Source organism: Falco naumanni, chromosome 3 (assembly GCF_017639655.2).
Source record: "Falco naumanni isolate bFalNau1 chromosome 3, bFalNau1.pat, whole genome shotgun sequence".
NCBI lineage: Eukaryota > Metazoa > Chordata > Aves > Falconiformes > Falconidae > Falco > Falco naumanni.
Genome location: NC_054056.1, coordinates 2,410,049 through 2,431,294, shown reverse-complemented (window position 1 = coordinate 2,431,294; position 21,246 = coordinate 2,410,049).

Here is a 21,246-nt window from a genome sequence, read left to right as displayed (position 1 = left end):
TTCTGTGTTCTTTTCTTCAACCTTTATCATGAGATCTCAATCTCTCTCTTACTAAGAATGTCATAAACAAATAACTGGAATTACTTATAAACAACTTGATTTAATAAGACATGAAGATGCCTATAAAACCACTCAAGTTCTATTATCACACTAAAATCTGCTAAATTATTCACCAAAGATAATTACATTAAGTGAATTTATAAAGTTGCATAAAATAAAAAGGAAAGGAAGAACCAGACAGATCTGAGGACCTCGTCTTTTAATAGAATTTCTTCTGAAAAAGACTAGGTTCATCTCATTAAAATGTTTAGTTTTGTTTATGTTCTTTAACTTGCAACACTCATCATTAGCAAATATGCTTTTCTGGCCTCTTTCCATAAACAATTCACTAGAAATAGAACTGTCTGTTTTAAGCCCAAATGCTCCCTTTCAATATTTGCATCCCAGTCTCCCACTGGGGCAGCACACAACATTCAGACCCTGAATGCTGACTAAAAATAAACGGTAGAATAACTAACTTGCTTCCTTAGCATTTGAAAAGTGCTGTGTAAAGAAATATGTGTGAAATATGTGATTTGCACAATTACTGCACCACAAGCAGATGAGGGTGTTAATTGATGGTACCAAGAAAAAACATCTTTTTCCAAAATTTCAAGAAGAGTAATATTACTTGTGGGTATATTTGTACGCTTATTTAATGTGATAGTGTCCCTTTAAGTAAACTTGTCACAGAAGATTTATTTTCCCCCCCTATTGTCTAAGAGTATAGCGTGAGGAGTACAAAAGGTCCACTGCCCAGGATACAAACCCTAGAGGCTTAGGCTAACAAAGCGGCTGACAAGGAGAGACTGGGTGACAAAATGAATGAAGTGCTCACAAGATCCTTTTGTTACAGAGAGCAAAAACATAAAAATAAAAAATATTTGATTCAAAGAAATTAGGAATAACATTAGCATCAAAAATACTAAAACTGCAGCGTTGAAGCACTGTGAAAGGTAGTGGATATCAACTATTTAATTATTTCCAAATACTTTATCACATATCTAGATGTAATAACTCAATTTTATGCCACTTTCATGAAAATCTATTTCATTATTTTCTTAACTTTTCCCAGTTTTTCCATCATTCTGTTCCATTTAATGAATACACGGATTTTGAATATTAGGTGAATAGTCCTTGCAACTGAACACAAAAGGGAAATGATGCAGATAGCATTACGGTCCCGCTTCCTCTCCCTGCATTAGGTTGGAAATGATATGCAGGAGGGATTATGCTTTGTTTAAAGCTGAGCCTCTGCCTCTAAAAGAATACATTATACAAATCTTCTAATATTGTTGAAATTCCCCAAAACTTGATTGTGTCAGACATAATGTGGCAATGAGGTTCTTATCCCTACCTTATGCCGAATAAATATCTAATATCAGAGAGTATAACCTTGGAAAAGTATACACCGGGGAGCATCCCTCACGTCAATAATTCATCGTGCTGTTGATGGGAAGGTACATTCAGCTAGCCCCTAACATTATACGGAATACATTAAAGCCCACGCAGCCACAGCGCTGAGGAGAGGCGGTGGGGGAAGGGGAGAGCACGAGAGGGGACCGGCTTCCTTCCAGGCCCATTAAAAAACCCACCCAAACATCACCTCGGAATTATTCAAAGTAGCACTCTGCCTACAAAAGGGAAAACAAACAAGACCCCCTCCCCAACAAGTCCACCGTCGGAATTATTTGAGGGGGAGAGCACGTGTAACACACGTCTGTACACATGCACGTGCTGCAGGGATTTGTTTTACGTGGCCCAACTGCAAGACGCGCGGGGACAGCTTCCCCGACTCCGCGCAGCTGGAATTACCCTGCCAAGAGACTGGAGTAATGCACTGATGAACAAGGCCCCCAGGAGCCCCCGTATTAATTCCACTGATGTTAATCCAAAAATCAATACCTTCAGGTTCGGTGATGTTTCTATAAGCAAAAATACAGGTGCCACTCAAATGTGCTCAAAATAAATAAGATCATTTTCTGACAGTACATATCTGCTTTAAAGATGACCGCAATTTTTATTACAGACAAAATGAGAATAGATCTTAATACAGTTTGGGGTCTTTTGCATTCCTATTTGCTCTTTAACTGTTAGAATTTTAATGATTTAGGAACCAGAAGAATAACTAAGAAACCTAACAGTCATTATCTCAAATAATGAGACTTTTTAATGCAAAATCAATGTTTGTTATAATGAAAATAGATTCCTCAGCTCCTGCAGGGTGATATGTAAAATTCTTTTTTGCCATTAAATAGAATGTGATTGCTTACTTTCACCAACATGATGAACATTTTTATTCAGGAGTCAAAATAAAACGTAAGAATTTATTTACTGTTATTAAGCACATATATTTAACCACAAGCTCCCACCACATGACTGAAGCTGAGGAAACCGGGAATAATTTTCTGCGAACTTTTAGAAGCTTGAGGAAGAAATGCAAAATTCCCAAGTAAGGAAAAAGTTCACTCTGGGAAAAAATTGACTGGTTGCATTCCAGCTGCTGTTCAGATGGTTGATCAAACTCTTCATTTGTTACAGCAAATGAACCAAACTCAAAAGCTAATCAAAAAATACCTTAAGCAAACTTAATGAAGTAAAATAAACCACTTCTGCCATAACAACATATCAAAACTGTTATCAATGCTGAGCACATTATTATTATGATTATGATTATGATTATTATTAGAGTTAATACACATGTTTATGGCCATTTTCTATCTCCAAACATGAGGAGAAGCATTCATATTAATACTTCAGGGCCATATTCTAGTAAGAGTCCAGATGATCTAAAAGAATGTATAGAAACTCACTTACAGAACAATTCTAGAATTTCATTTGGAAATAGTCTCTACTTCCCGGTATTAGATGTGGCTTCGTTTTTCATGCAATGCCTAAAAGGTGTAAAATCACAACACGGAAAAGAAGAAAAGGAAGAAAAGAAGAAAAGGAGAAGAAAAGCTGCTGATGGCCTTTCTTTGAGTAACAGGTGAAGAACAAGTTCTCACGAGCAGAGAACTGCAGCTGTGCAGTTTTTGGTTTTGGGTTTCTTTGGGTTTTGTTTTTTTTTTTTTTTTTTTTTTTTTTGTTTTTTTTTTTGTTTTGTTTTTGTTTGGTTTGGTTTTCGGTTTTTTGGGGTTTTTTTACAGATCTGCACAGGAGTCTGCAAACCCTAACCAGCCAGAGGTCCAGGGCCTGTGAGGGCTTCATTAGCTCAATGTGCATTAATTATTTTGGTACTGCTATATCGAATAATATGCTTTTCTGAACAGCTGCAATCTCCAAAGGATGCCTTTTGCAGAAATGACTGTGAAGAAGCCTATCAGTCAGACATCTAGGAATTTCTAGGAGGAATTTCTCGTAGCCATACAAATGTTAAGGAAAAATGTCTGTCTTGAGTGGGTGCCCCGGCAGGTCTCGGGGGCCTTGAAAGCATCGACAGTAAATACCGAGCACGCGGGGCTACCGGGAGCGGGGTGCTCTGGGCCGTGGCCAGCCAGCCTTTGGCACTGGCTACTTCTCTGTTCATCACTGTAACCTGCTCAGGAGGCACACTGTGTCGGAAACGGTTACACTCCTACCTTTGGAAGTTTGAACCGAAGAAACTTTGGAGGATAACTGGGGTGAAAACACAGCAAACCCTACTTTTCAGTAACAATAAACGTGAAGAAAACATGCATGTTTATTCCAGAGTGCTGGGTGAGCGTACGTCCACACACCGCAGAGTGCTTCTGGACTGGTGAATACTTCTGGGGCAATAAGTAAACAGTTTGGCCTTGGTTCCGAGCCAGTCACTTCACAGTGAAGACTCAACAACTAGAATTATACAACTGTTTCCACAATGACACTTTTTTTCCCTTCTTACTAATGTTCATTTTTCACCATCATTGAAGAAACGGAACTCTGAGCAGATCACTTGTTAATGAAAAACAAATTGTGGAAATCAGCATGAGTTCCCTGAGCAAGAAACTCTCCCTGGGAACTATTTTGTGCTTGTTCAGTAGAACACAGCAATAGTTTTATGACAGATAATAATTTCAGTCACAGCTAAACTTTTCAGGTCAAACTTGATGGTTCATTCTCAAGGTTGATTAAAAAATATTAGAAAAACAGTTTCAAGGTAAATTTACTTATGCATGATTTTGAGTAAATTATGATCTGCTCATGGGTATGATGCAGACAGAAGTAAAGCCTTCATTCTTTGAGTAAATTACTCACTGTGATGTATTTTTTCATTTACAAAATTACTGTGGTTGACACTAAACAGAGAACAGTTATTTTTGCCTACAATGGCAGAATTCAGATCATTAAAATCATATATAACTGATCAAGAAAGGCAGATTATATATGAACTACCCTTAATTTACACATTCTTTGTAACATAACATACATGGCCTCACATTACGGAATCTGTACGCATTTGCACAAGGTGTTCATTGTGGTGCAGGCTGATACCTGCCTTTCTGAAACAGTTTTCAGAATTGAAAAGTATTTTAGTTGCAGCATACCATCTGCCTTAATTGTTAAATAAAGAATATTAAATAGATAAATGTCTCTATGCCATATAACAGACTGGTTAACAAATGACACATACAGAAGAATCTACCGCATTCAAGTGTTCACGAAAGCTTGGGGTCCTCCAGAAAGTGCCGCAGGCTTCTGGAGTATTTCAGAAGACTTACAGCAACTTTCCTCAACGGCTTCCTAAGTAGCTAAAATACCTTCAGCAAAACTATTTCTTAGAAAGACGAACGATATTAAACTGTCAGGATGGGGCTACTTTCAATGAAGGGGTTTTCCCAATACGATGCATCTTGGTTGTTGCAATCACACCCTTCAGCAAGAAACGGGACGAACCACGAGGTCTAACCAGGAGCTGTATTTGCAATAGAGTTTCTGGTACCCGACTACTGCACTTCAGAGGTAGCACTGAGGCAGCTTTCAAGGGGGCTTGGAACAAACATATATAGGCAAACCTGAGCCTTCCTTGCAACCTCTGCTGTAGTGAAACAGCTTTTTGTCTCTTCTTTCTTTCACCTTTCTCTTTAGCATTCAGGAGTTTGAAAATCCCTAATGCATCTTTTTCGACACGCAGGTGTATCTGCTATCAGCCTGCTGAAGGCTCAATCAGCATACATAAACTCTGCCCCTAAGCAGACTGCGCTGGTTTATACAGAGATTAGGATTGCTTTGAATTACACATGCAATCAGGACATTTCATAGAGCAAATTGTGGTCATTTTGACAACTATACAGCAAGCTTAATTTCAGGCCCAAGTATATATGATATTCAGAGATACAATGAGGTAATTTAACATTTAAAAAGGGGAGTATGTAGTATAAATTAGTAGAAAAATCATGACACTTACAAACTTGCTCTGAAGATGTATTGTTCCTTTTTTTTTCAGGGAAAAAACCCCACCAGTTTCTATTAAGAATAAATTAACCACTAAAGAAGAATTCCATTGATGGCCAATTCATACTGGAAATCTATTTTAAGCTTGGGAAAGAGGGAAGGGAAGAGGGAGGGAGAGAAAAATGCAAATACATGCAGGCTATGGGCAGAAAGCCTGCACTTCCAGCGCACTGTCAGCAGCGCAGCAGCAAGCTATCCCTCTCGGAGGGGATCAGCCATTCCTGGAACAGCCAGTTTTTCAGAAAAAGCAGTCAGTCATCACTGTAAATATATACATGTGTATATTTCCATATATATATATATATCATACATCCCTACAGTTTAAGAAACCTGTTCTACTTTTTGAGGTGTGGGAGTCACAGGGGATCTCACATGGAGGGCTTGCTTCTGCCCTCTCCATCAGACCACAAAAGCTGCAGGGAGGAACATAATACTGACCAGATGTCTCTAGAGATCTAGATCTTACTTATGCCTTTTATTCCAAAACATTACAACAGTATGCTATTACATAGCAGGCTGTGTAATAATAATGGGAAAAAAAAATATTTGACATGCATTTGAACCCTGATGTCTTAGAAACAACTTTCTTCCCTCTGTAAACTTTGAAGAAGTACCTACGTGACTTTCTTTATATGCTTTCATGAGTATCTCTATATGCTTTACCAGCTTCTGAAGAATAAAAACATCTCTTCGGTCAGGGTCTCCATAAAGCACTTGAAGTAAGTGTGTGTGTGCGTGCACACTCAGGTACTGAACCAGGTATTCTGAAGGCAAATGGCTAAAACCCGAATTTACACAAATTTCTTAGCTGACACAGGCAAAATTCCACCTGTAATACCTTACGCTGGCTTGGAAGATTTGTTTTTGTCATTTTTCCCCTGCAGCTGAGTGAAGATCTGTTGTAGCTCAAACCTGTACTAAACAAGGGACATTCTTAGGCTTGCGTAAGAACTCGATTGAACGGTCACAGCAGTTTATCCTTCACGAATCTGCACAGTCCTCCTTTAGCCCCAGGTCACACACACCACAGCAGCTCTTTTTGGTCAAAGAAGCTCTTTTTGATCAAAAGATAATTTCTACAGAAGCAAAGCTAAGTGCTATCAGCTGGTGCGCCCTCGGTGCGATTTTTGCCTTTAAAAAGCTGGAAGCCCTCTGAATAGTTGATTAGTACTGTAAATACCGTACCAGTAAGACATCAAATGCCCCGAGAAGAATACGTAAGATAGGAAATATTGATTACTAGGACTTACCACAGCCTTAGCAAAGATAATGCTGCTCTCAATTACACAACTCTCATATTAGAAGTGTCAATGCTTTTTCATTAATTCCTGCTACATTCTATCATCAGTTACGCAACTTACTTTCAATTAAAGATTTGTGTTAAAAGGCATAAAAACTCAACTTGTTTTAGAAAACTTGTTATTTGGAATTGTGGAAGTTTTGTTTTTTTTACATTTTGACTGATAGCTACATCGTCGTCTCAGTCTGATTTGTCACTCATGATTTTATACTCCTGCCCAAAAGGGTTAAAAGCCCTCCCTTTCCAAGCGTTCAGCATCTGACCTTTACATGGCTAATTTTACTACCCTGACAGAATTTTTAGATTTCTGTATTCCTTAAAATGCACCATGATAGTAGCTGGAATCTTCTAATTTCTTCAAACTGTGTCCTCCCAATTATTTATTTAAGAGCTGTGTAGATAAGCTCTCCATTCTCACCTAGATCAGTGATAAGAGAGGAAATGGCCTTTTTAGAGTGTCTCTGCTTTTTAAAGCAGATAGAAATAATAGGGTTGACAAAGGAAAAAGGAAAATTGAGCATTATGAGGGTAATAACTTAGAAAGTGTCAGATTCAGAATAATTGAATTCAATGACATTTAATGCTATGGAAAACAATAGCAGCAGCCCAACCACCCATCTGATTCATGTCTAGTTCATGTTTAACAAAACAAGGCTAAGGGTCATGCAGTCATGAGTCCCATAAATAACCTGTTAATGGGATTTCCAAACAAGCTGTCCTCAAAATGGTTTTTCGTCTCAGAGAAAGAATATTAAAATGCAAATGGATTCGGGCTGTGTCCTCATAAACAACCATGTTCATTTAACCTCTGACCTCAACGTTTAACTGCCCATTCCAGCAATTTGTATGGTATTAGCCACAGCATGCCACTCTAAAGTGTTAACTTTGAGAAGCGAGGACTAAATGAACGGGTTACTATCTGTGATGCTCAGTTAATCATGTCAAAATGACTTTACAGGCATAAAACTATTCTTTTAAAACTTCCTTTTAGTTAGTCGACACTTTTCCTAAGGGAAGAAATTATAAACAAGCCAAAAAAAAAAAAAAAGATGAGCAAGTGCCAAGAAAGGTATTTTGACACTTTATTGCCTGTTTTTTTATTGCTATGGGCCAGTCCAACCAAAGGGCGACCAGTGGGCTTCAGTGAGGCTGGCGTAGGGTGGCCCCTTTGCTTGCCTGCTCCCCTTGGCTACCAGCCTGCTCCCCTTGGCTACCAGCCAGGACCGCTCCTGTCAAACACCTCCTATCATTGCTCACAGTTCTACCCTGCTAAATCCAGATGTTCTTGCCCCTTTTCCGCATCAGGATATTCCCTGCAGCACTTTTGGTCGCATCTTTAAAAGAATGTGGCTCTTCTTCCTGACAATGTTGAAAAAGCTCACCTGCCTGACGTTAACAATATATAAATCAGTCTTTGTCCAAATTCGGCTGCTACTCCTCATGGGTCTCAAGGGAAGCCCTTCAAAAGGCCTATTGGGACCTTGTCCCGCCATGGACAACGTCAAATTCAACCAGCAAAAAGCAAATTATCTGGTAGTTTTTCCCATTTGTAAGCATGAAATACTCACCCTAAATACCCAGTCAAACCAAATTAAAGTATGAAGGCTGCTCTTAACAACTTGGTTTTAAAGGAAGGAAGTTAAATTACTCTTTTTTGCAAGCACAGGACTTCTGAGAAATGGGAGAGTAAGAGCCCCCGTGCAGCGAACTCTGCTACAGAAGGGAAAGGAGAAGCTGGGGGGTCCGTATTTTTCCATCGCAGAAATACTGCTCCAAAATATTCATAGCACTTCAGAGTTTATTAAATATTTGTAACTTCTAGAGAAAACTGCCACAATGGAGACTGTTCCTCAAAGTTGTTTCAAAGTTTGCTGCTCAACTCAGTGAGGGGGAGGAAACAACCTGAACTAAGTGTTTAGAAAATAATCATTATTCTCATGGTCTCTAACATTGGAACATGCCTGTATTCTCTGTGGATTATTTAAATGGGCTGATTTTTCATGTCAGTTTTGGATTTAGACTTCTTCTCAGGAAGTAAATTCCTTCCCGTAACCGGCTCTTTGGGGGCACAATTTCAGGTACCCCCTCATTTGCAGGTAACTGATCTGTCTCAGTTTTCTCACACTGGCAGTAAAGTCTCTGCACATGCAGTATCCAGAGTTTCACTGCTCTGAAATGCGTCCACTTCCTTGTCCAAGAAAACTCCAGGTGATGACTTCCCTCCTAGAAGAGGCAGTAACAGGTCTTAATTCTGTCTTTGCTGACAACACGGAGCACCAGGACATAGTTTCATGGCTCATTCAAAAATTAACAAAGCTTTACCTTCTCCAGGAAAAGCACATGTGCAGTCACCGAGCAAGGAATGCAGTGGTATTTACAGACTGAAAGAGAAAAATAAAACTGCGAGCTGGAACAAAAGTTTCATTTTGAACAGTTTAACTCTTTTCTTTTCCTTCTTTACCCAGAATGGTAAGCAACGGTTTCAGAAAACCCCCTTCACCTCTATAAACACACATACACCTGATCTGTGCAGCTATTCCCCAAATGCAAGAGAGAAATTGCCACTCAAAATTACCATTTTCTTTAGCCAGTTCTCCTATTCTCTTCTAGACCTTACTACAAAAATGACTGTTTTGCCACAGTCAGTAATGCAGAAATCTGGCATTAGAGAATTGCATCAAAAATACCAGACTTTATCTATTTTATGTTGAATGAATCTATTTTGACTCGAGATTACAATTTTTTTTCAGTACACACTAAACGCTAACACAGTGACTGCACACTAACCGAAAGATTCTCAAACTCTGTTCAACTCCAGATACAAAGTGGCCACTGTACTCCAGTTTGGGGGAAAAAAAAAAGGAAAAAAAAAAAAAAGGAAAAAAAAAAAGTTGGATTCTTCCTCTTGTCTGTTTTTCTGTCATGTTATGGACAACAAAGTCTGTGCTGAGCAGGCTACAATTAAAAAAATGTACATTATACTGCTCTCATCCAGAAGAGTAAAAATAAATTGTTGTTTTAATCTAGTATTTATCCTCTAATACATTATTTTATATTTTTTGAAAGCTGTCGGTTGTCACGGGGAAGCACTTTCAGCAACAACCACAGCAGTTCAGTTCTCGGCTGACTCAGATGTCACAAACTGGTTTTCTGCTGTGCCTGTGCAGCCACCAGGAGGTTCTGGGACTTTACTCTGGAGTTAATTTCACAGATAGCTAGAAATGGATTAGGATGACAGATTCAAGGATGACACAACTGTCCAAATCTTAGCAGAATTAGGTAAGATAAAGGACACAGCAATCATCAGAGACAGCAGACACATTTCATGTAAGGACAGACTAAACTGACAAGCCTTTTCGGTTTGGAAAGGAGGCAGCAGAGGAGAAATATGGTGTTATCACAGTTATATAAACCCACGAATGTCCGATTCAAAGTCAGTAGATAAAGATTATTCATTTTTTTCTTCTAAAACAAGACGCAAGAGGCATAAGTAAACATATTCAAAACCTCAAATGGTTAAAAGGTATTTCTATTACTCAGGTTCCTTTCTGATAAGGCACTAAACAAGTTCCTTGCAATTTTGTTGGTCAAACCACCTCACCCCTTTCTGGGTACAGCCATTCTTTCTCTCCGCTCTAGATCTCTGGTCTCTTGCACGCTCATTCCCCCTTCTCTCTCTCCTTTCTCTATTTGTGAAACTTTATTAATGGCCTTACAGGCTCCCACTGCATTACCTGGTTTTGAACCTAACCCTTCATCTGCCTTTTTGCTCCGTACCTCATCTCTTATTAACTTGCAATTTTCTTTTTCCATATTAAACTCTGAAGGAAAAAAGGAGAGAAAGGTGGGGGAGAAAGAAAAATTGTAAAAACAATAAAAGAAGTTATCTCCTTATACATACCTTGGAGAAGCACTATAGTGCATTATAAGTCCTACTCTCAGAGCACATTTTAGAGAGATTATTTTAAAATACCAGAGTTTTTACTATGATCGATCATTTTTCACTATTAAGATGATTCCTCTCATTGTACAGGAAAATAATACTGAATTCATTGTTCTGCCAAAACAGCTTTGGTTAAATAATTTGAATATCCCCCCAAAAAACATTCTTAGGAAATATCCTCACAAAAGGTTTCCATCTGTATTTGAGTTTATTTGTACTTTTATTTAGTGTTTTCAATATGTCTGAATTACAGAAAAGCAACGTGATAGAAAAGGCAAAGGCAATAATAAATTACTGTCTTGGCAAAACAACAACAAATATTTAAAGTATTAAGTCATGCCATTCTTAAGAGGAACATTTTTTATATCAAGGAGAATGGAAAAATAAGAAATTTATTTAAATGTCAAAACAGGATGCATCCAGGTGCTTTCCTTTATCTTTGTTATTGGTACCAATTAGATTCACTTTCACTTGCAGATATGAAGGGGTAATTAGTGTTTGATTACTGAGTTTATAGTTTGAAGAACAGACTTTTATTTTACACTGCTCATTGACAGAGGAAGATCACAATACCTTTTCGCAAGAAACCCAAAACACTATTTCTAAAGAAAAATGTCCAGCCTTAATGATATGTCAAGCCATTCTGTCTCAAAAGGAAACCCCCATATTTTCTTCGTCTTCAGGTTTTTGATGTTTTATAATATTTCCTGCCAAGTGTTTAAGGAAATGGAAAAAGGTATATTCTGTAATTGTGCTTTGTGGTTTTTATTTCCTAAACTGCATGATGAATTTATTTTCTGTTGAGTTGGGTGTAATAGGATTAGGATGTAAGATATTTGTGCCATTATCATAAACATCTTAGAAGCAGACTTGATGGCACATGGATAAGTTAGAGCAGGATCCATATCCCAAAAATGTGGATAAATCCCCAGAGCCTAAATCTAAAATTAATTTTAACTGGGTTTGTTTTAGGGGAAAAAAAATAATTACAAGATTTAGCACAATGTTTCTCTGCTTCTAAGACTCTGAAGCACTTGATCTTTGACAAAATTGACAAATTTAAGTTTTCTCTCAGGAAACCTTTTTCAGTCATCTTAACTGGCCGATCTACCTACTTTCATAAATTCCCATTCCTCCTCCTACCTGCACGAGAAAGTTACCTTGCAGGTATGACTCAGTCAGCGCATTCCCTCCTTCATCAACCAGACATCATTGTGCACAGCTCCCCTGTAAGTTTGCACTGGAGTGTGAACTCTGGAAATACCACAGCTGCTGCTGAAACAGCCACTTACGATGCAGATAAGACTGCTTCAGCACAGAAAATAAACCCTGTCCCCATCTATTTCTCAGCAATACAGAAAAAGATCTCGGCACGTTCTCTTCCTGCCATCTCAATGTGCAGCTTTCAGCATACACAACCTTCACTAAACGTCACACACGCCGAAAAAAAAAAGAGATATGAGAGGAAAGAAGGGAGGAAGTGAGAAAACATTCTACATCCTTGCTTTTGCTTCCGTTCCCAGATTCTTCAAATATAAAATCTGCACACTAAGGTCTGAAGGCGATACGCAGGCTAAGATGGCAGCACTAGCAACTGGTTTCTCAGTTGCAGGAATGGCCTGGTGAACTGCACCGAGTCTTGTGTGTAAAAGGAGGTTTTTCCTGCGTATCATTGACAGCGCTTAAGCTGTACCTCATGGATTCACTTCTGTTGTATTTTTTCTATGCTAAAAACTTAAATGTATTTTTAAATTCAACACCGGCATCACGCATCTTAAAGGTAAAACCAAACTGCAGAACAGGCAGTACACGGGAAAGCCACGCAAATACTATCATGTCTAAGAACAACATTGCAATGCTCATATCTTAAACGTGGTAGAAGGTAGGTTTGCCCCATTATTTCACTGATACACATTTGGGAAAAAAAAAAAAAGTTTTCAGAAAAATCTAACATTGGCCTTTACAGAGGCCTTGGACTGCTCAGTACACAGCACATATTAGAGATGTATGTTTAGCTACTGCACCATTGGCTCATAGAAGACTATTCCTTAAAAGTTAATTCTAAGCTCAGAAAAGTTGGAGCTGGAAACTTCTTTTCCATAACAGGCTGAAGTCAGAGTCATTAATGCTGCGATCGGTCTAATCCAGAGCATTTGTCGCTGCTAATTATTACGGACAAGCCTCTTTATTGAACCACATCCTTTTATCGACATTAGGATGCATGAGCCGAGGCTGTTGTTTTAAACGCACTCATTAACCACACAAATCAGCCCTGTTGACAGAGCGCTTTTGAATTAAGCTTCAGACTGTAGTCATTGGACAAGGAGCAATTTATAATGCCATTAGCAACACTTGCGAAGGTTACAGGCATCAAAAATTGTTCAGACGTAATTATTCTTAATGGATACAAGGAATAAACTGACGCAGGACAGCTTTTTCATTAGCTTTCAATCAAGGCTGATGGCTTTGAGAAATGTACAGTAAGTGCATTTTGGGGAGAAATAATGATGTTGCAGCACCTTTCATTGGAAAATGCTCTCAGTTCAGAACTTAACTTTTAATAACCTTAATTTGATATAATTTAAAAATCTGATTTGTTTTGAAGATCTTGCAATGAATTGTTTTGGCTGCTGTTTAACCCTTTATCAAGTATTCATCCCAAACATGCTAAAAAATAAAAATTTTCAGATACTTTGCATTGTCATGGAAAGCATTAGACTTTTGATTTCCTACACCCCTAGTAACCAGTACAGATTTTTAAAGTGAACTAACAGCACTTAGAGAATGAAGGGAGTTCCACAAAGTTTACCTGCCCCCCCCCAAATACCAGCACATACACAATATTCTCCATAAAATTCAGTTGCAGATTCACAGACCGGTGATCTAGCGGCTTTATTCACCTATGAAGCATTAAATACTGAAACTAAATACTCACTCCTCTTCCAGGGACATGAGGGCAGACACAAGGGCACATCCTGCTCCAGCGTTCATCCACTAGCATCTGCTCTTCACCCCTGTTAGCCAGGCTTCTGAGCTATGCGGACTTTTGGCCAGATGCAGTATCCAGTATGCCCTTACTAGATACATGGTAAATTTGCATGTGAGATGATGCCATTTATAGAATTCAGTATCACTGCAAGTTTGGCAAAGAACACAGTAACAGTGCCATTTCTCTCTGAGAAGCAATCCAGCAAGACCAAATGATTATTTCACTCCTTTTTCTGGTACAGCCAGGTACCAGCTTTTGATTCAAATATTTATAATCGTTGCATCTAATGAATCAGCTTGGTGCTTTATAGGTTAGGAATAACATTCAAACCCCAAGGGCTGTAAAACAAGCACAGGGGCTGCAATGGAGTGTGCTTCTGTATTGGGACATCTTATCACCATTGTTACAGCTGACTTCTTATCACTCAGCCGCTTTAGGTCTCTGGATACTAACAAGATGAAAGACAGAGTCAGGAGGGTAATAAGCTCTGCTTCAACCAAGAGATGCTACTGCACTGGACAAAGTGCAAAGAAGTCTTGAAAGCAGTCCCAGACAGTAAATCAGAGAATAAGTACAGGTGGTGTCTATGCTGTCTTGTTGTTTAGGGAATTCTGTGAAGACACAGCAAATAAAAGCAAGAATATTCATCAAGATATGATTTTTTTTACTTCAGCTGCTACTTCTGAAGACAGAACATAAGGAAGAGTGAAGAAGTCCCATTTCTTGAACACATACGCTACTTCCTAGAGTCCAATGCGACGAGTTATATCACATGCCATGTCCTGCTATTAACCCAGCCATCTCATTTAGCTGTATACCATTATTGCATATTTCAAGTTGAAAAGATCCAGACATACTAATTAGTAATGTCACAGAAGTCTACGCCAATATTCTGTAAAGAAATTAATTTTCCAATTTTATCAGTGAAAGAGTCAGTGAGATTTACTCAATTAGATTAGTAGAAAGTTAAGATAATAGTGTCTGACTTCATTTAACTTTCCAAACCTAGAAACTGCTAGTTAGGTCTAACATTTGGATGGCAAGAGCACATATGCACAAGTATATACAAAATACATAGAAATATTCATCCTTATTCCTTTAAAGTACAGGTTAAATGGTGAAACAAAAGGAAAAAAATAACATAGGTTTTAATTGGAATTTTCTACAGTTAAAATCACATTACCTTATTTCTGAAAAGCAAAAACCTTCACAAATCAGAAGGTATCCTGTTCTTTAGCACTACATGCGCTTTTAGCTCATGTTTCCATATTGTTACAGTAGAAGAATTATCTTCATTATTCTTTCCTTACACTTAGGCAGTTCAAAGGAAAGAGATAATGAAGAAAGTTAGTCTTAAACCACGACAGAAGGCAAGGATGTGGTTTACTGTCCTTAGTCATTCTGTGCTTGTCAGATTACAGGGCAGGATAGAAATACAGCAGCAGCTTTGCTTCGAGTGGTCTAACTGTAACAGTAGCACCACTTTGCAGGTGTGTAATTCAAACAGAACAACAGAGTAAAAAGGTGCTTTGAAAATACACCGTGCAAAGAGCTGCTCAGTGTACAGAAAGTCTGACACAAAGCTAATGAGAGGAAATAACCTGATCCCAGCAACAAACAAAGCAGGGATGTCAGATTTGCTTTGCACAAAAGTGAGAGATCAATGGGGACTTCCTATACAGGTAAACTGCAGCAGCAGTTGTACCAAATTTTATCATGTGATTTGTGATATTTTCTGCTTTGTTTAATCATAAATACTGGGACCACATTATTACAGAGTAAAAGTCCTTAAAGGATACAGTTTCTAACATGCACACATGAAAACAATGAAAATAGGTGTGAATATGGGCAGTTCATAAACCAGAAAGTAAACAAGATATCTAAATTTGTTTTATTTTTTAAAATATTTTAAAAATTGTAAGATTTCTTGGGAATTTCTACCACATGACATTAAAGCCAATTTTGGTCCAAAAAATCAGATTACTCTTGCAACGCTGTGCACCAGTAGTGACAGCTACCAAAACAGACTAAAATACAGAAACTGTATCTGTCTGTATCAGTTATAAAGTACTAACTTACTAAAGGATAACAATACAGGAAAATTATTCAGGGGAAGCACTGCCTTCTACCTCAGTGCTTCTTACTGTTGTTTTACTCATCATAATTTTTAGTCTGTGGCTCACTCACGTTAGGAAACAATCAGCATCATAACAGTATTGTAACAAATCAACTTTTCTGACCAGAGGAAATACATGGATATGAGACATCAAATCTCAAGCAAAATTTTGGCATGGTAGGCTCTCCAGGACTGGTCAGATGCTCTTTAATGTGAGTTCCTACTAAAGCTCGTCATAGTTACTGTTCACTGTCCTTTGGCAGCGTGATTAATTCTGACACAGATGTGCACTGGAAGGCAGAAGAGGTGACACTCCTCTTCAGGGATCTAAGGAGCGAAGAAGAGGAAAAAAGCAGAACACAGAACCACGTTTCAGAAGAATAAATTGCTCAGAATCTAATAAAATGTGTTTCACTCAGTTTACAGAGGTCGTGTGTGTGATGGCCTCAGCCCCCCAACCCTGGGTTCAGAGCTCCCCGAGGGGACAAGTCCTTCCCTCCCGCTTTGATCCTCCCCTTTCCCATGCTGGGCCACCCTGGATGGTATGATCCCACACTTACCCTACTTATTCCCAAATTCCCATTTTCTTATCCCTAGACTGCAAGATCTAAGACTGTTTATGCTTAACACAGTGAACTTCTTTTCTGATGCCACACACATGCTCTCACTGATTATCTCCCTAACCATTCTTTCTGTAAAGACAGATGAATTTTTAAGAGCAACACTGAGATTAGATTCAAAACTTACTGCATATATTGTTAAAGATCAGCAATGACCTTACTTCAATTCTCTATTTTTAGAACAAACCATTTCGCTTTTTAATGACTGACCTTGAAATTAATCCTCAAGGGCACTATGGGACTTTGTGTCCGTCGCCTTAGTTCAGCTATCGGGCTCCACGTCCCAATCACAGTCACAAATACTGTAATTCTGACCCAGAGCAACATGGTTTTGGCAGCCATCCCTCCACTAAGAAATCATTTAAGTAAAATGACATCCTTAATGGCATTAAATCAAGGTAGAGGGAGCTAAATTCTCCAATTTTTAAATATATACACATGTATACCAACACACATATATTATGAAAAGGAATTTTGGATAAATGAAGCATTGGTTCTGCCATCCTCACTCTGCATCTAGACTGCAGATGGATTACAGTTTGGAATGAACCGGAAAATGCACAGACTTCAAAACAAGCAAAAAAATAAACCACATGCCCACAAAACCACAGCAAAGAGCATGACAACTTTGGTCAAACATCAAGCTTCTGCTCTGCTTATGTATCATGCAAACTTATTTCTAACTATGCTCAGTAAGAACATTAGAAAGCTAAAGACTGCACCCTGATAGCAAAGATTCATTCTTTTGCCTCTCACTGTCACATTACTGTCTCCTCTCAAAAAACCAAAGCCACACCACCAAGCAAGTATGAAATGTTATCTCAATTGGTTGTACTTTACTGATTCTTGTCAGCTGCATAACTGCTGCAGTGGGGAAATCAGGCCCATAGCAAAGACTGTATCTGGATCGGATTTGCCTCATCACTTCATCTTTGCTGTCAAGGAGTTAAAGCTGTTAACTCCAATGGTAATTTAATACTTCCTAATGATCTGGAAATACAGATCTGTAAGAAATTTAATTTAAGATGAACATTTTCAACCAATGCTTTTGCAAACTGAAGTCTTGAGAAAACTGGCATTTGAGAATCTAATGTTAAATAACAAAATTATGCTGAGTGTGCAGATGGGCCTCTGAAGTAACCAGACTTTAGAACTTCATTCCGATTTCTCTGTGGATTACTTGTTGCTCACTTTATCCAGGAATAATATAGCCCCTCCTTTCTCAGATTTAATGATCTCACTCACCTTTGAACCCTCAATTTTTGTGCAAGAATTGAAAGAAAAAGGTAGCAAGTATTTTAACATGTAACTATTGCTACACACACCCTATACACCCCCCATACCCTTATCAGATAAAATAAAGAGGAATTCCCTCCATGCACACACTATTGCTACATTAAATTTTCATTAAGCCATAAATTTGCCTCTGCACCAATGCACACATGAGCTGGACCTTTTTAAAAAAAAACTTTTACAGAATCCACAGCTTGAGTCATCTTGCAAGATACCATGGAAATTGCACTCCACGGTTCAGAATGGGACCCCAGGGTGGTGCATTCTAAGCTGTACCATCGTATTGATACCTGCTTAATTACAGTCTGTGTGATCGCTTAACAATATCCACTATTACATGCCAGATAAAAGCAAACTATCTATTATATAAATCTGAACATTTAACTGGTTACTTGGAAAGAAACGTCGTGGATGTTTATTCAACACCACAGTCAGTTGCTAACAGCAAAAGGGGAAAGACAGCTTTCTAAGTAGTAGCAGCAGCTCGCTGAATTTCTACTCAATTGCTGAAACCTGGCAGGGGGTGGAGGGAGTGGGTTGGCATGGAGTAGGACACACGACACAATGACTACTTGCTAATTAACTACCTGGTCTTCATAATTACTTCAACACATTACAGCCTTTCTGAAAATATGAGTTCAATTTTTCAGCAAATTGAAATTTAAGCTCAGGAGATCATGGGCTGCATTCCTCTGTCATAGTAGCATGAGTGAGGAGGGGCTGGTGTTTTGCTTTGGGATGGGTTTTTTTGCTTTTCTCCTTCATTTTTCCTTTTTTTTTTTTTTTTTAAAGTGCAGTATTTTTTTTTATGTGCAGTAGGAATGCAGTAGTCAAAATTCCTTAATCTATAGCTCAGATCTCTAGTTACATTTTCAGAAGATTCAACTAAACTAAAACAGCTTTTGATTAACAATAGAATAATTTTCAATTATGATTCAGAAATTAACATTTACATGTATCTCCTGCAGTGGATTAGTCCTACTTCCTGAAAGCACATATCTGCTCTCATTTCAGAACTGTGAAAAGTTCTTTAGCAACTGGCATGCAAACCTGCAATTTTTTGGGGGGAGGGAGAGGAGTGGATGGTGGTATAAAATAATTTTTTTTTTAGCTGTCTTTGTATTTCAGGGGGTGGGTTACCCACAAAACTGGGGTAGAATTGATAGATAAAGCCTGTAGATCAGCTGCCAGGTGAAATCCTATTGATATCAGTGGTCAATCTCTGTTCTAAAACTCTCAACATTTTAAAGCACAAGCGACATAAAGTACTTTAGAAAATGAGAAGGTCAATACAGAAGTGATCAGAAAGGCTTATGAAAGAGCTCTACCCAGTACTGTAGTGGTAACATTCAGTCCACCTGGGCTGCTCTACAGGGATGAGTATAGCTGGAGAGACATCTCAGTTGGGAAGAACACAAGTATGTTCCCACTCTTCTCGTAATTAAGGTGTCATAGGTCATGTTTCTTATATAAACAAATGAACTAAGATATGAGATTTAAGCCATTAACAGTAAATTTGACCAACACTGTAGACACTTCAAGAGAGCTCAGCAGAGGACCACTAGTGTTGGAAGCAGACAGAAAGAGGCAATACTGGTTACTTCAGCATTAGAACAAAGTGTATCTTTTGGCCTCCATGAAACAAAGGGCTGGGAGAACAGATGTAGAAGATCTTGGAATTCTGAGTCAGAAAGGGTTCAGCAGAAGGGGAGTCCTTTGAGATTCTGATTTTAGGATGCAGTAAGTCCAGGGACCTTTAAAACATCAAGGATTACTTAAATATACTGAAATTCCCTAGCAATATAAAGAACATGCTCATACACAAGCTAAGAGGCTATATAGAAAGGGTGTAATCTATAACATTAGGGAGAATTTAGATGACAAAGGCAGAATTTTCAACATCAGCTGTAATCTTACCACCCAGCCTCTGTCAAAGCAGCACTGAAGAGAACAGTACCAGCCAGTAAACTGATTTTGCCGAGTAGGTTGCACAGTTACAACTTAAGAATATCCCTCATCTCTCCACTCTAGTCAACAAAAGTGCACTGCGCTTTCCAGTATTAGCAAAATGGTAGATCAAGGTGTATGGAAGTTAGCCATTCTCACCCCAGAGAGCAAGGTAAGAGCCCTCTACAACTCCACAGCACCTAAACATCTCCTCCTGGTTACTTATTTCACCTTTGCCAGACTCCTTTGCATTAAGGATATTTTACTGTCATCAATTTTCACAAAAGGGCCTGCAGTACATGCAGACTTTGTGACTCACTTGTGACAGCAGATGATGTACAGCATCTTTACATTTGTGGAATCTGGTGTTTCTGAATCCCAGTCATAGAATTGTTTGGGTTGGAAAAGCCCTTTAAGGTCATCAAGTCTAACTGTTGACCCTGTATCTAGTGCCTATATAGGCTATAGTGACTTGTGGCTAGTGGCTATAAGCATTGATCCTGGCAGACACAGCAGCAACGTCTGGGTTCGCCTTAAAGACAAACAGAAAACAAAGGCCCTGAAGAAAGAGGTGGTACAAAAGAAGATGGGATCAGCTACTGATGAAGGAAATGAAAACAGGAACCAAGCAAGCAGACATCCAGGGTTGGGACAGTTGTGCTTGCATGGTATATTAGTAACTCATTGAAAACATGTACCTTCACACATGCATAATTTATTCAGCCAGTCTGTCAAAAATCCCAAAGCCAACAGACTAGGGATTTCTCTAAGCATTTTCCTTATGTATGGAGACAGAACTTTTGTCCTAAAATTTCACAGAAAAACTGCAGTTATGCTTGGGAAAGTAAAAACCAAAAAAAAAGCATAGACCCATCTCACGTCAGAGAAAAAGCTGCTGGATGGCATGCTTTCCCCGAGACCAGAGTGAGAACGTGATTCTGTCCCCCACACAAAGCAAGCTATTCTTGTTATTGCAACAAAACAGCTACAGACTGCATCACGGATTGCTAACATCTCCTGTAACCTCACCTATCAGCCTTGGCTAAAGAGCAGTGACGTAGTGATATCAGGAAGCAGGCTGATGGTCTCAGGTAGGAAAGCAAGGAAAGTTTTTGAACTGATCCTGGGAGAGAAGGGTAATTAAAGCTTTGTATAAATGCCTAAAGTTACAGAACATCATAGACCTCATTCCTCTAATGTTAAGTCTGTCTCACCTGGATCATCTCACCTGCCAGCACAGAACACACACTGCTTTTCCTCCATTCTCACCATTTCCATGAAGTATCTCCAAAATCTTTCATTCACCTAACACAATTCAACATACAGACATTTGAGGACTATGGTGCAGCAGACAACACTATAAAAAAACCTAAAGTGCATGGTACAGCATATAATAACACACCCAAACGAGCCTACCTGAAGACACACAGCCTGGCTGTTTACCTCTCCACCTAGAAGACTGTACAAGTTTTCAATGAGTGGAAGGAACGTTTAACTAACCCTGTTCTCATAGACATTAAAAGCTTATTATGCAGCCCAACTCATGCATATGCTTGCATGAGTTAGATACGTCCCTTTTATGAG